Below are 17,052 nucleotides of genomic sequence, written 5' to 3'. Positions count from 1 at the left end.
GTGATACTTTACCGATTTGGAGGGACTTTCTTATCTGTTTTCTTTGATTTCGAGTAATGACAGGTCAACAAATTGATAGACAATATGGGTTGCTGCGTTAAATAGGTAGATTTTGGTAAAATAACACTACCGCAACTATATGAACATCCACGATTATCGGATCTTTTGCCCTAATATGTGTGGCAATGGATCAAATTGAAATATAAATATAGAAAAAAAAGTTAAAAATAATCCAAGCAATTAACGTTATGAAAAGCTGTGGTCCCGATAACTTTCCAGCAAGTATCATAAAAAATAACGCGAATGTATTCGGTAGGATTTTAACTCAACTATTCAATCAAATACTAAACCAGGGAAAATACCCTGATTGCCTTAAAACTGCTAAAGTTATACCTTTTTTTTAATCTGGAGATGCTTGTGATACATGTAACTATCGTCCTATCTCAACTTTATCGGTGTTTAGTAAAGTCTTTGAGAAACTACTTGTGAATAGAATCGGATACGGATTTAGAAAAGGATGTAGTGCTACAACAGCAATTGTTGAGCTTGTTGATTTTCTGTTGCAAAATATTGATCAGAAATGTATTGTTGGAGGTCTCTATATTGACCTCAAAAAGGCGTTTGACACGTCACAATATTCTTTTGCAGAAACTGGAGTGCAATGGTATACGTGGCCTAGCTAATGATATCATTCGTAGTTATTTAAACGACAGAAAACAGTTTGTAGTTTTGAACGATGCCCGAAGTACTCCAAGGTTCATCGATATTGGGGTCCAAAAGGGGGGCAACATCGGCCCTCTTCTATTTTTGATTTATATCAAAGATATTGGAAATTCACCATTAAACGAAATACCGAAATTATTCGCCGACGACACAGCACTTTTCTACCCTGATGCTGATGCTTTGTCCATCATACAACATATAACAAGTGATATGAATTTGCTTATGAAATATTTTAATACCAATCTTCTTTCATTGAATTTGTGTAAAACAAAATACATGTTATTTCATTCTCCGAGGAAAAAAATTGATCCACACAATGATCCCTGCGTAGGATCTGAAGTGATCGAGAAGGTTTCACACTTCAAATATCTAGGTTTGATATTGGACCCTATACTCTCTTGGAACATCCATATAGAGCAAACTCGAAAAAGAATATCGGCTTTATGTGGTCTTATGTATCGTGTTAGAAAATTTGTCCCACAGCGTGCACTTTTCAGTTATTATTATGGCTGTATTCATTCTCTTTTACAATACCTCATAATCGTATGGGGTCATGCTAGCAAGCCCAATATATGAAAACTACAATTCCTACAGAATAGATGCCTAAAAATTATAATTCAACTGCCGCAATTATATCCTACCAGTCAACACTATACAAACGGTTATCATAGTATCCTTTCACTTCGCGGATTATGCAAGTTACATACTTGTTTATTTGTGTATGATATGCTAAAAGATCAAAATTTGCACTACAATATCACGCTTACTACTATGAGTCACGAGCATAATACTCGATCCGCAAATAATTTATTACGTTCGAGAGCATCAACTTGTCTGGGTCAAATGCGTATCTCTTTCTACGGTCCATCTTCATATAATTTACTACCAGATTTTTGAAAAACATAAATAGTCATTCTTATTCAAAACCAAATTAAAACTATATTTTAAATAAAAATAAATGATTTCTTGTTATAACTTGCCAGTCGTAAATATGAAAATACACTCTTTTATTTAAATTTATTTTACACTTTATCGGCTTGTTTTTATTATTTTTTGCTACTCTAATAGGGATCCCTTAACAGGAACTTAATGCCACTGGAAATACCCTGATAAACTTATTGCTGTAACTGCTCATCACATACCTTAGCATTTTAATTGATTTGTATTATTCGTAAATCTTTTTTGTTTGTTTAAAATATTAGATGCGTCCATTTCCAGGAAGCTCTCTGTGTGAGTTTTTTGGTGTGGGGGATATACAAAAAAATAGAAATCTCTTGTTACTGCTTGCAATGATTTAAAAAATTCTCCAAAAATTATCTGTTTATCGTTTTCCACATTTTAGTACTTGAAAAGGATTCTCGTTAACTATGATTTCGTAAATTTTACGTCAATTGTACTAAACTTATGTTGTTTTGTTTTTACCACAATAAAAGCAAACTACCGCAATAATAGGACGCATATCGTTGCGATATTTTTTTAAGGTCAGCCCTATTGTTGCGGTATTGCATGTAATTCTTATGGAGAGCGATACCGCAACAATAGGACCTTAGCACTACTGCAATAATAGGCTCAAAGGATTCAAATTTTTAACAAAAAATTTTGATTTTCATCATTTTGAACGTAAATTTGTCAAACAAAAGCTATTCTAGTCGTTAATTCGAAGAGTTTCGGAGTACTCACAATTATTTCTAATGCTATTGTATCCAGAATGGACTACTTTAACACTACCGCAACATTAGGACATACCACAACGATAGGACGTTTTACCCTATTATACATTTTGAGTGGTTAACCTTATGGTCCTGCACCTGTAATGTTGACTTTTCCAACAATTTTATATGATTTAGCCTATAAAAGGTATTGGTTTGGAATTACCAAAAACTAAACTTTGATTTCCATGCTACTCTATATACACTAAATGGAATTTGATAACCTAGATTGGAACTAGCGCCCTAATGGCAGCCTGGTCCGAAGTTAAGCAACGGGCCCTGAACCGATTTTTACTCTCACCAAAGCGCTCGTGAAGTGTTTTGATACCGGCCAGCCGGTGGACCTCAAAAGTTCGTGTCCTGGGAGGAGTGTTGAGGATCATGCTCAGGAACTTAAGTTTTAGCGTACCCAAGTAACAATTTCCATGCTTGTTGGATTTATTTAATTCTTATAACGGATTTATGACAGCAATCACCATGGCTAGTTGCTCAGTTTTATTGGCGCTCTTATTACTATCAATAAACCTCTCATTAATCTGCTGAAAAAGCCACAAACGTCAAATTCCAATTGATTTTATGAGCTTCTCTACGGTTGTAATGGAGAGCGCAATAAGTCATATTTTCAAAGCTCGATAAAAGCCAAAATTTTTGGTCGTAATGTAGTCAAATGAATAACCGCAATAAGAATATTTGCAATGCAAAGAGTTTATAAGGGTGTGAAATAAGAGCAACATGTTTCTGATCGGAATTGATGATGGCCATATTGGAAAAGAAGAAGTATTTTCAAATCAGTCAAATATATCGCTGAAATCCATAATTAGATAATGTTTTCGTCGCGTAGAACAATTCTCCTGTTAAATGATTAGAATTGGAAATATACCAGGGTGAAAATCTACAGATTAAGTGAATATTTGCAATGTTGATATTTTAATTGATTTAAATTTATTGCGCTGAACTACATTATTTCGCTGGCGCGTAGTATAGAATCTTATTATTTACCTAGCTTTTACCATGAAATCAAAAGCGCAACTTATTTCAATGGTAGATTAATGCAGAACAAACCTGAGTAAATATTATTGTGTTTATATCCTCATCATAATTTTCATCATCAGTCCATTTTGTTACTATTTCTCCGTAATTTTGTTTCCCTTTTTTTCAAACCAATATTTTTGACAGCTGCCGCAGCCAAATTCCTTTTTTTACGGGTGGTTTAAAAGGGGTTTCCAAATACGCTTATAAGAGGTTTATAGTGGTCATCTAGAGAGGGCCACATGGCCATATCTTACTCTTATAGTGGTCATCAGATGGTTGTCGTATAATAATGAGTTTTATTGTGAGTTCTTATAATTTGATCGTGAAAACCATTCCAAGAGTGGAATAAAACTTGAAATGTTACTTGGGTAGTTCTCCCAGACCGGCATGCCATATTTGATCACTGGGAGGATTGTTTGCTTGTAGACAGCAAGCTTATTTTCAGGGACAATGAAGACCTACGGTTGATCAAAGGGTACGGTCGTTGGAGTTTTGCCACTATCGCTCTGATCACTCTACCTTGGTAGACGATGGAGGTGTTATCTGCAAACAGAGACGTTTCATCAAACACAAATAACAGACATGGCGAACAAGTTGTTTTAGAATACTGGCCAATGTTTGAATGAATCCCCTGCTACGGTGAACTGCCCGAAATTCAATCTCAATATCGACAAACGCTTGTGTAGATATATACTACAAAAACCAAGAAACTCCAGCACTCAGTGGCAAATAGTCGATTTTAGCGCAAAATAATAAAATGTGATAAACTTTCACCATAATCACACTAGCACCGCCCCAACATACTACAAATAAACCCTCACACCACATCGGTATGAACTAATATGAATCTTTATGCATCGGCTCTCTCATTATAAACAGTTCCACGTATTTTAAAAGGTACGTTACTATATTATGACAAATATCGTCGGATAAAGAATTCAACCATTCTTCGGCAGGGCTCAAACAACTGCAGATAGAAACTGACTTCCTCACAGCCACCAACAAAAATACACCACAAATAGTCAGGTCCAGCCTTTGCAACCTAGGGCTAATGGAGGCCCTTCGTAGCTTAGTTGGTTAAAGCACCAGTCTAGCGTACTGTAGGGTCATGGGTTCGAGTCCCATCGAAAGGAAAGTGGTTACCTCCAATACATTTTCCAAATCAATATCTTCCATGGAAGTTATAAGCACATAACGTACATAAGCACATAACGTACATATTCACATATGAGTTTTCATAACATTGTAAATATTTTTGTTTATAAATTTTTAAGCTTTCTGCTACGTCAAGTTTCCAAGGATTTTGTATTAGAAGTGATATGTTGAAATTGGTGAACTTCATTAAATATATGTTCTGCTACTTTAGATTTGATATGATAGTGTATAGGGGAACTGTTCGGCGCTTCATCCCATAGCTCCTATTTCCATCTCATCACAAACTTAGCAATGAAAAGGAATTTGGTTTGTGTAAGTGTTGGTTAGGTTATGTCGAGAGTGTTACCGAGAAATCCGTGTTTAGTGTAGTGTATTTCGTGGAATAAATGTTGTAAATGCAGATAATACTCGTGTCTCAGTGTAGGTTTTTCCCAGTCAGCTCCCTGTAGTAGGCTAGACCTTAAATTAAGCTCTACCACCACCCTACGCAGCCAACCACCCATTGAAGTACAGTGTCCCATCACCAGAGGACCAAGGAAAAGCCCTTTGGACGGCCATGAAGGGGTGGCGTAATGTGGCCATTTGGTTGGAAATGAGGTCACTGCCCGAGGGACTAGGTCATAGACCTCAATGCATGGTATTACCGTCTCCCTGTCCACAGAACTCTTCACTAACGAAAAAGTCGTCGACCAAGATAGTTTGAGTTGGAAAACTAGGAGCTAGCATTTCGAAAGTGTTACATAGTGAAAGAGAAAGTGGACAGTGGAATAGAAGTCGGTGCAGTGGACATCAGGTAACCGGTAGTTACCTCGTAGTAGCAAAACCTGAACGCATTATTCCTCCAATTATTAGAACCCCGCCGTTTTTTTGGACAAAAACCAGAAGGCCGCCGTTTTGGATTTAGAGTCCCGAAGAAAGCCGTGGTGTACCGTCCTCGACCAATACCGGCATCGTATCCGCCGAAGGCCAATCCGTCACCATATTGGCAGGTCGAGAGTGCGCGTCTCCGTCCCGGAAACTACAACGGACGCCCAAGCCACCCCGAAAGACAGTGGGACGCCATCGCTAGTCGCCGGCGTTCCTGGATTAGCCGCCATTGAAGAACAGGAAGCAGGAAAGGAAGGGAAGGTGTGGTGGAACTGTGGAAGGAAGTAGGGGCCCGAAGTAAAGGTTAGATAAGCGAATAAGGAAGTGGGAAGGAGAGATTAGAAGGGAAAGAGGATAGGAAAGAGAAGCCAAATAAAGTGTGTCCTGTTAAAATACTGTGGTTTTTCTATTTGGAGTGCGAGAATTACTTGTCCGCGAGTTTCTTGAGGTGAGCGTGCCGACCCTGAGGCCGTTTGATTCAGGGAGTCTCTGTGTTGCTCGAGGTATACTTACCAGTAATTACATTTGTTTCTAATTTTTGTGATTTTTTTCACCAGTGAGCACGCGTGTTAGCAAAAAGAAGTGACGAGATTCGTGCTGTATTTCTTTGTTTTGCGATGAGATGAATATATGTTCAATGAGATTGAAGACGGAACAGTTCCCCTACCTTTTTCCGTGTATTTGTTTGCTTTACTTCTGCCAAATGTTCTTTGAACCTCGTGTCTAGTGTTCGTTTTGTCTGTCCTATGTAGATTTTGTCACAGTGAGGGCATGATATTTTATAAACTCCAGATTTTCCCAAGGGGTCAACGGGGTCTTTTGTGCTTCCAAGTAATGTTTTAAGTTGATTGTTCCTGCTACTGAATACTAATTCGATACCAAATTTTCTTAGCTTAGAGCGTAATGGTCTAGTTATATTGTAATCAAAATTGACGGATACGCGTCGTAATTCATTTGAACCGTTTGTTTGAGAAACTGCATAAATAACATTTTTGGCCAAAATAAGATTTTTATATATTCTGAATCCTCGTCCAAAAAAACGTTTTCTGGCAAAAAACACGAAAAAAAATTTTTTGTTCAGGAATGTATGAATTTTTTTTCGTTTGTTTGAGAAACTACATATGTCCACGTACTTTGAAGAGCAATTGTAGAGTACTGCTTACATTTTTGCACTGGAAGTACCCCAGGGTGTTGAGTTTTGCAAAAACTATTGATCTGTATCGAAGAAATTGAAAGATTCGGTGCAAATTTGTTCAAAAACAATTTTTTTTTGTTTTCTCGAAAAAGTATAGACTGGACTCATGCAGTTTCTCAAACAAATGATTCATTTGTACTGTACTGTACTGTGTTTTTCGATGTTTGTCTATAATGGCTTGAATAGTTCTAGTTTAGTATCCGTTTAGGCTAGCTGTTTCAAAAATGTAATTTTATTCTTTCTGTTTTTCCCTAAGACGCTCGCAAATAATTATTAATACTGGAGGAGTCTCCTTTGCGGGCCAACCTAGGGTCCCGCCAGATGCAGTGGAAACAATGTATTTAAGGAAAATGATAGGTCGACTTAGTCGAGTCAAGTACGACACACTGAAGACGACCTTACTGTTGAGGTCAAAATACGTATCTGTCAAAAAGCTAAAAATAATTTTCTTAATAAAATTCTGTGATTTTTTTACCTTTCTCCTTGGGAAAGAGTCGAAAAGCCTTTTTGAGCTTAGGGCCATGCTCGGAATTCGAAATAATCGGAAGGGGCCTGAATATGTTCGATTGGGTTTTAATCGATATCCTGTAAAATATAAGGGGAAAAATCGATAGCATCTTGCATGTCTGGCTCTGGGCTTTCAAGACGCAGGCTATTACGGGGAACGTCTGTGATCAAATATATATCTAGAGACTCTTTCTCCTTAGCCGTTCGGTAAGATGCGCGGCTATAAAGCAAGACCATGCTGAGGGCGGCTGGGTTCGATTCCCGGTGCCGGTCTAGGCAATTTTCGGTTTGGAAATTGTTTCGACTTCCCTGGGCATAAAAGTGCTCATCGTGTTAGCCTCAAGATATACGAATGCAAAAATGGTACATTGGCTTAGACTGTGGATGTGCTGAATGAACATTAAACTGCGAGGCGGCAATGTCCCAGAGGGGGATATAATGCCAATAAGAAGAAGAATGAATGCCTATGAGCGCTGGATGAAAACATTTAACCTTGAACCCTACAAACTTGGAAGCGATTTCGCTTTATAGGAAAGAGTGGTGAATTAAAATGTTCGTTTCAAAAACTATCCAGTTCAGACGATTTTCAATTGATTCGAATAATGGCACGTGGAACGTAGTTGATAATAAATCATACGCCGCTTCACTCCGTATCACTGAGATTGATAATAACAGATAGATTTCCTAAATCATGGACATTGTCGCACTCTTTGATTTTTTTCCTAAGCAATAATGCAGTTGGCGGGCAAAGGTATAAACGATAATTTATTAAAATAATGTAAGACTCGTCTTCTGGCAAGACATTTGGTATTTCAAATAAATCAGATTGTTCTATAAATGTTCATCATCTGCTCCAGGACAATAGCACTATCCTTGAACTCCACTTTTGTATTACTATAAATAACCCACCCGCTGCTCAAGAGCTGCATTTATCTCACGGTAGTCATCATATGCTCATTCAAACATCATCATCAACAACCATAACAACAAAACAGTTCCACTAAGCGACCGACCCCAGAAACAGTTTGACATGCTGCTGTCTCATAACAAGCTGAAGTTGAACCCCAAGCCATGTGGTCGTCTCTGCCGCCATCGCATCGCCTGTAGGAACGAATGCTTTCCCCTGTGGTGGTATCCACACACAAGTCGCAGGAAGCAAAGCCTCAACCTACTGCTTTCCATTGAGAAATAGGTAAGTAGAAGGAAGCATAGAATCGCATACCTACTGCCACCAACTATGCTGGGTTGGCTGAGGGCGCACATAGTGCTAAAGTAAGCAGAAAAATGAACAATTTCAAGCTCTTCGGAGAAGACGACTTTCTCGTTCACGTGGATGACTGGTTGGGCCAATTGTTGGAAGCGTCCTCTGTATGGGAGCAGACACACGTACCTATGCTTGAGCCCACATCCCAGCTAGACTATAACTGGCTAACGGTTTTATTCTCGCTTTGTCCTCATTGTTCATCATGGCTGCAGTGGAAAACAGTTGTAGGTCTTATTATTGCGCAGACTGGATCAAAGTTAACTTCATTATAGTGGGATAGATTTTAGGTCACCTTCTGAAAAATTGCTTTTTGTTACAACGTGAAAGTCATGTAATTACTTGCATGACTAATAGATCGCCAACTTTAACATTTGGATAAAAAATTGAGATAGTTTAATTTTTTTGAACGTTTGATATTTTGGTAACAGCTTTTAAAAGCCATCAAATAATACTACACAGCCTAAAAGGACATACATATGCCGAACAGGTCGTGCATGAAATGAGGAGTCAAAAGTGAGAAGTAGAAAATGAAAAGTGAGAAACATGGAGTGACTTAGAAAGCAATTTTTGGCCTAGAGACCTGTATGACCATATGATCTTTTCGACCAAACGATACTTTCGGCAAAATGATAAGTTCAGCCGAGGGACAGAAATTTTGCCTGTGAGGTTATTCGTTTTCATATGATTGTAGTCTTTATAGAATCCAATTGGCGAAAAAATTATGAAATATAGTTCGAATAAGATTCAATTTGGGCGAAGTATGGGCTTGCGAGAAATATGCGTGAAGAGATTTAGCGCGCTCTTGTACGAATCTCTGAAAATATGCCAAAACCAATAGAACTGTTTACGCTCTATTGCGGACATTTGGTCCAAAGCGAATTTTCGAATGAATAATGTTGCCCAAGTGACAATTGAGGTTGTATCAGAGATTTATAGCGTTCTTTAAACATTAATCTCAAAACCTTCCATGCAGTCCTCGCAGTTTCCACAACCTCCTGTAGATTTCTATATAACCATGTTACAGCCAGTTGGCCCAGTTTAATTGCAATCTTTAAAACCTGCTATGCGTTCCAGCACAGGAGAAACGGTTTTATAATATACTTCAATTTTCACATAAAACATGCAGCATAAAACCTCCTCCAGACTTGGTGGTATTGAGGACCAAGATATAACCATGACAATGATATAACAAATTAGCCGATAATTAGACAGTTGTCAACTCTCAGGTTGATTATTTGTTTATTGTTTGTACTCGAATAGGAATTTGTTTTTCTTCTTGCAATATATGGATTACATGTCAGCAACAAAAATATGACTAGCAAGTTTTATCTTGGCCAAACTAGAAGCTTGGTAGTTTTATATATAATGACAACATGTGACCATGTAGATTGCTTAAGTTTTTCTTTTTCTTCTCAATAGCCCGGTCTTTTAAAGATTTTCTAATCATTCCAATTCCTGATGATTCAATAGATTTACCAAACTTTACGGATTTATTATGGAATGCGGGACGTTCTCCGGGACACCTGGCAATGCGGGACAGGTAGGCTGAATCCGGGACTGTGCCGCATAATCCGGGACGTCTGGTCACTTTAACCTTCCGGAATTCGCACCATTGTAAAAAGTACAACACATTGAGTAAAAATGAGATAACTTTTTAGTCAGTAGACCAATTTCCACCAAACCACCATGTCGTCCTCAAAAAATTAGTTCTTCATCAATTGAAAAGATAATAAAAGTGATTCGATAGAAGGCTCGGGTAAATATAGCTAAATAAAAGGCTCAGGTGCACTGGGAAAAGTGACCAGTAATGAATTATTTATTTATTTCATTAACAATTCATAATAAAGTAACGCGATTTTTTCTATATCATTTCTGATAATAACCTTGGAGTTAATTCGCAGTTCTCACTCACCTATGACCGTAGGTGGCCACCAGGCGGCCTTCCGGAAAACCCGGAACGTCCGTAAAAATGGTCATTTTGTGAAGTTCGTCCTAGAGCAGCGCAATTTTTTCTAAACCATTTCTGATGGTGATTTTGGAGATATTCCACAGTTCTTACTCTGCTATAACCGTAGGTGGCCACCAGACGGCTTTCCTTATAATACGGAACGTCCGTGAAAATGGTCATTCTGAAAGTTCGTCCGAGAGCAGCGCAATTTTCTCTAACCCATTTCTGATGGGAATGTTTGAGCTAAAATACATTTCTCACACTGCACAGTGTTGCTTTTTGTCGATTTCGTGCGCTTTTTTAATATCATCGTTTCTGTTGATTTTTTCGCTGTAGTTTGATTGGAGGAAACGTTAGATATCATAAAGGGCTTTTTTTGAGAAAATCTGTAAAATGATTAATCCACCTAAAAGTGAGATAAAAATTTTACTTTTTCACCTAAACCGTATATGCGCCTAGTGTCTTCGAGAAAGTTGTAGCGGATGGTATTTTAGGCCACTTTGCCAAAAATCATGTATCTGTGACTTATACTTTACTAGATATGTGACATTTACCGTGGAAGGCCCTAAAATCAGTTTTTTGAGCATAACTTTTTATATGTTTCAAGCACTTTTACACCCTTCTACAAAGTTGTTTGGCTAATAAAATACACGTTTTTGTAGAACATTGCAGCTCTATCTCTTAAAATTGATAAGTTATTTGAGAAAATATGTTTTTTCTAGGGGTATTTGAGAATCGTATAACTTGGTCCGGCGCAAAATGGCGCAGACAACTTTTAGCTCTCTGAAGCTGCTGTATGTTGACTCTTGCCTAGCGATTGAAGCTTGTGTTTACACGAAATTACAAACGAGTTATATAGATTTTAAATTTTCTTGTTTTGGCCTTACTCGTACACTAAGATTATGTATAGGCTATAGGATCGCACTAAAACCAATATTTGATGGTGGCCCATAAGCCCATAGTTTTATATAGAAATTCGATAAACTGAGCTGATGTCTGTATGTGTGTATGAGTGTATGTGTGTATGTGTAGACATTTAAAAGACACCTTTTTGCCTTTCTCGTACACTAAGTGCAAAACTAAAAGACTTTTTATTAAGACTAGATATACACATAGTGTCTTCAGGAAAGCTGTAGCGGATAGTATTTTGAGCCATATTGCCAAAGACACCCCATGTCTAACTATTATACTTTAAAAATATGTGACTTTTTCAATGGAAGATCCCTAAAATCACATTTTTATCATAACTTTTTTTCTATTTTTCCAAGACTTTTCCAACCTTCTACAAAGTTATTTGTCAAACAAAACTACACGTTTTTGTGGAACATTGCGAAGCGCTATCTCTTAAAGCTTAAAAGTTATAATGAAAAAGGTGTTTATTCTAGGGGTGTTCAGAAATCAAATAGCCTGTTCCGGCGCAAAATGGCCCACAAAACTTTTTAGGATTCAGAAACTACTGTTCTTCTACTTTTCTCTAGTGATTTAAACTTATGTTTACACGAAATTCTGAAGTTTCTGTTTCTTTATTTTTTAAAGTATATGGCAATATGGCTCAAAATACTATCCGCTACAGCTTTCCCGAAGACACTATGTGTATATCTAGTCTTAATAAAAAAGTCTTTTAGTTTTGCACTTAGTGTACGAGAAAGGCAAAAAAGGTGTCTTTTAAATGTCTACACATACACACATACACTCATACACACATACAGACATCAGCTCAGTTTATCGAATTTCTATATAAAACTATGGGCTTATGGGCCACCATCAAATATTGGTTTTTAGTGCGATCCTATAGCCTATACATAATCTTAGTGTACGAGTAAGGCCAAAACAAGAAAATTTAAAATCTATATAACTCGTTTGTAATTTCGTGTAAACACAAGCTTCAATCGCTAGGCAAGAGTCAACATACAGCAGCTTCAGAGAACTAAAAGTTGTCTGCGCCATTTTGCGCCGGACCAAGTTATACGATTCTCAAATACCCTAGAAAAACATATTTTCTCAAATAACTTATCAATTTTAAGAGATAGAGCTTCGCAATGTTCTACAAAAACGTGTATTTTTATAAGCCAAACAACTTTGTAGAAGGGTGTAAAAGTGCCTGAAACATATAAAAAAAGTTATGCTCAAAAAACTGATTTTAGAGGCTTTCCACGGTAAATGTCACATATCTAGTAAAGTATAAGTCACAGATACATGATTTTTGGCAAAGTGGCCTAAAATACCATCCGCTACAACTTTCTCGAAGACACTAGGCGCATATACGGTTTAGGTGAAAAAGTAAAATTTTTATCTCACTTTTAGGTGGATTAATCATTTCACAGATTTTCTCAAAAAAAGCCCTTTATGATATCTAACGTTTCCTCCAATCAAACTACAGCGAAAAAATCAACAGAAACGATGCTATTAAAAAAGCGCACGAAATCGACAAAAAGCAACACTGTGGCACTGCTATGACCGCAGGTGGAAACCTGGCGGCCTTCCGGAACATACGTAAAAATGGTCATTTTGTGAAGTTCGTCATAGAGCAGCGCAATTTTTTTCTAAACCATTTCTGATGGTGATTTTGCAGATTTTCCACAGTTCTTATTCTGCTATAACCGTAGGTGGCCATAGACGGCCTTCCTTATAATTCGGAACGTCCGTAAAAATAGTCATTCTGGAAAGTTCATCTTAGAGCAGCGCAATTTTTCTAAATCATTTCTGACGGTGATTTTGGATGAAATTCTCAGTCATTACTCTGCTATGATCGCAGGTGACCACCAGATGGCCTTCGGGATAATCCGGAAAGATCGTAGAAATGATGATGTAGGAAAGTTTTTCCTAGAGCAGCGCAATTTTTTTCTAAACCATTAATGATGGTGATTTTGCAGATATTCCACAGTTCTTATTCTGCTATAACAGTAGGTGGCCATCAGACGGCTTTTCTTATAATCCGGAACGTCCGTAAAAATTGTCATTTTGGAAAGTTTGTTCTAGAGCAGCGCATTTTTTTCTAAACCATTTCTGACAATAACCTTGGAGTTAATTCGCAGTTCTCACTCACCTATGGCCGTAGGTGGCCACCAGACGGCCTTCCGGATAATCCGAAACATCCGTAAAAATGGTAATTTTGTGAAGGTCGTCCTAGAGCAGCGAAATTTTTCTAAACCATTTCTGACGGTGATTTTGGATGAAATTCTCAAAATTACACTGCTATGACCGCAGGTGACCACCATGGCCTTCAGGATAATCCGGAACGTAGAGATGATGATTTTGGAATGTTTTTCTAGAGTAGCGCATTTTTGTCTAAACCTTTTTGACGGTGATCTTGGAGATATTTCAAAGTATTAATCAGCTATGACTGCACGTGGCCGTCAGGCGGCCACCTGAATAATTTGAAAACCCGTAAAATTGTCATTTTGGATGGTTCGTCATAGAGTAGCACATTTTTTCTAAGACATTTTTATGGTGGTCTTAGTGTTGACTCACAGCTCTTACTCTGCAACGGCCGCGGGTGGCTACCAGGCGGCCTTTCCGCAAATCTGGAACGTCCGTTTTGTACGATTCGTCCTAGACCAACGATTTCCTTCTAAACCGTTTCTGATAATGGCCAGGAAGTTAGTCAATGCTCTTTACCATCAAATATTGTATAGAGTTTTCCACCTTCGCCAAAGGTATAATATATGTACTACGCAAACAAATGAATCATGACTTCTATCATAATAATATCTAAATAGTAGTCATTGATACCTCTATTATTTGCAAGCAAATACGGGCACGCTGGCCAGGAGAGAAGATTTTTTACAGATGGATCAAAATCGAATGACTCCACTGGTTTCGGTGTTTTTAACGTTTTCCATAGCACCTATATTAAGCTCAAAGAGCCTAGCTCCGTGTGTACTGCTGAGCTAGCAGCTGTACACTATTTTCTCGAGCAAATCGCATCCCTACCTCCTGACCACTTTTTCATCTTCACCGACAGTCTAAGTTCCTTGGAGGCTGTTCGGTCAATAAATCCGGTTAGGCACTCAGCGTATCTTCTGAATGGGATACGGAAAGCTTTGAGTGCTTCATCAAAACAATCTTACGCAATCATCATGGCCTGGGTCTAATTGCTCGATTCCGGGCAATGAGAAAGCGGACTCTTTGGCTACGGTGGGCGCTATGGAAGGTGATATTTATTATCGAGAAATCACCTTCGATGAATTTTTCTCATTAGTTCATCAGGACACTCTGATCAGCTGGCAGCAGAAATGGACAAATGGGGAGATGGGTAGATGGTTGTATTCAATTCGTCAACAGGTATCGAGGCGGCCATGGTTCAAAAAATTGAATTTGGGACGAGATTTCATTCAAACTACTACAAACTACAATCACTACTCTTTAAATGCACATCTTTTTCGAGTGGGGCTCTCAGAAGGTAATCTCTGTGTTTGCGGCGCAGATTACCAAGGCATTGACCATGCCGTGGGGGCGTGCGATGAGCATCGTGGTCCCAGTTCTGCGCTAACTGAATATCTGCGGGTCCGAGGAAAGCAGCTGAGGCCTATTAGGGAAGTGTTGGCGGGTCTTGATCTCGAATACATGTCCCTTGTCCACCATTTTCTGAAAGTGGCTGATGTTAGAGTGTAATCGTCGTCCACCCATCCCTTCCATTGCCGTGGTGCTTTAAGAATGTCTCCCTCTTATTGTCTACCGTTAAATCCCACTAATATGTCTTCCTCTCGCTGCTGGCTTCCAAAAAATGTTTATCTCGTTACAGATGTGAAACATCGCCAATGATATAAACTATGTGAATATCAACATCATATGTAATTAATTTTAGCACCCTAAATTCCCTTCATTTCCTTCAATATTAATGTATTCCCTAACCTCGACCAAACTGCGAGTCTTACGGTTCCCCGAAACTAACATTAGTGTATAAGAATCATAATAAACTGTACACGCAGAAGAATCTTGTACGATTGAAACAATTATTTCGATTGTTGCACCCAATAACGCATACATTGTTGTTTCAATACTGATTCACGACTTTATTCAATCCAATATTATTGTTGTTTCAATCCTACATCGCATGATTGAAACACCATTAGTATCGTTCTTTCGATAATCATTTCATAATATGAAAAAAACTGCATAAACTAATCTACATAAATCATCAGACCTACACGAAGTGAGCATGGAGCAGTGGTAAGGTGGATGACTCTCACTCCCCGTGTCACTAATTCGGTTCTGTTTCTGTCACTTTTTACTCTTTTGTTGATGTCATCGTATAGTCGATAAAGTAGTTTCTTAGCATTTTCGAAAGTTTAAACAACCATGAATATTGTTGTTTTCTGAGGTATTATTTGACAGTGACAGCTGAAAAGCATGGTTGAAACAAATATATACGAGAGTTGAAACAACTATCGCGTATGGTTGAATCAACCCTATTTGTGGTTGTACCAACCAAAAATGTTGTTATTTATAAATCAATGCAAAAATATTGTTGATTTGAAGCAGAATACGGTTGATTCTACCACATTTTTTTCTCCGTGTATTTAAAATCATGATTCCGGCTCCGTAACGCTTCACGGCAAATGAGCCTTTCAAATAAATAATAGATTAAACAAAAGTAGTCATTGATGATAATAACCACATCAGGAATTCGAGAGATATTGGTCTTATTTGGCCAAAAATAAGCTATTTCAGCTAAAAAACTTTGATAGGAGCGCAAAATACGGAATTCTAATAGGATGTAACAAATAAGTTTTTCCTGGATTTCCAATACTAACAGTTACTGTTAGACTAGTCAAGTTCAATGTACAGGATTGAAATGGAAACGCTACGGAAATCTATTTCCTGTTCTAGCGATTGCTGTAACATGAGAAGTATACAAAAAGATACAAAGTAGGCGAATGAAATGGGCCTGAGATCGAACCAAATGCATCCTGCGTATGAGGCAGAAACGGTAGTTATATGACACACTTGTCTGAACACATTAGTTTTCAAATCCCAAATATGTAATTGTAAATGACGGCACTTTTAAATATTCTGCGACATCTAACAAAACTGGTTGATCCATACATCACCACCCAGCGGATATAATCCAAACTAAACAGTTTTTCAGAATAATGCTTTTTATCCGGGGTTATATAATCAAACTGGTGGTTTCACATGTACTATCACTACTCAACGGATGAATTTTAAACTTCACAATATTTCAACATATTGGTTTCCAATGCTCGAACTCAATTCTACGGCTCAATTCTGAACTAAACAGTTTCTCAAAATATGGGTTTCCAATGCTCGAACTACTTTACACACCCAACCGGCGGTTGTTAGATTTTCTAACAATTATGTGTAAGAATCTACCAAAACTTGCATCAGAACTGGGCATATGCGAAATTGCTAGATTCTTATACAAATATTGTATAAGAACCTAACAATTTTGTAAGCTTTTCTTACAATGTTTGTATAAGAATCTAACGATTTCACATATGCCCAGTTCTTATGCAGGTTTTGGTAGATTCTTATACAGAATTGTTAGAGAATCTAACAACCGCCGGTTGGGTGTAGAAAATGGCAACTTTCCAAAACCAATAGATCTTGAGAATCAAACCAAACTGATCTCTCATATATAGTAGCGCCACATTGCGGATGAATTTCGAACAAATTAGCTTCTCATCAT

Source organism: Armigeres subalbatus, chromosome 3 (assembly GCF_024139115.2).
Source record: "Armigeres subalbatus isolate Guangzhou_Male chromosome 3, GZ_Asu_2, whole genome shotgun sequence".
Classification (NCBI taxonomy): Eukaryota; Metazoa; Arthropoda; class Insecta; order Diptera; family Culicidae; genus Armigeres; species Armigeres subalbatus.
This window is presented reverse-complemented; position numbering follows the sequence as displayed.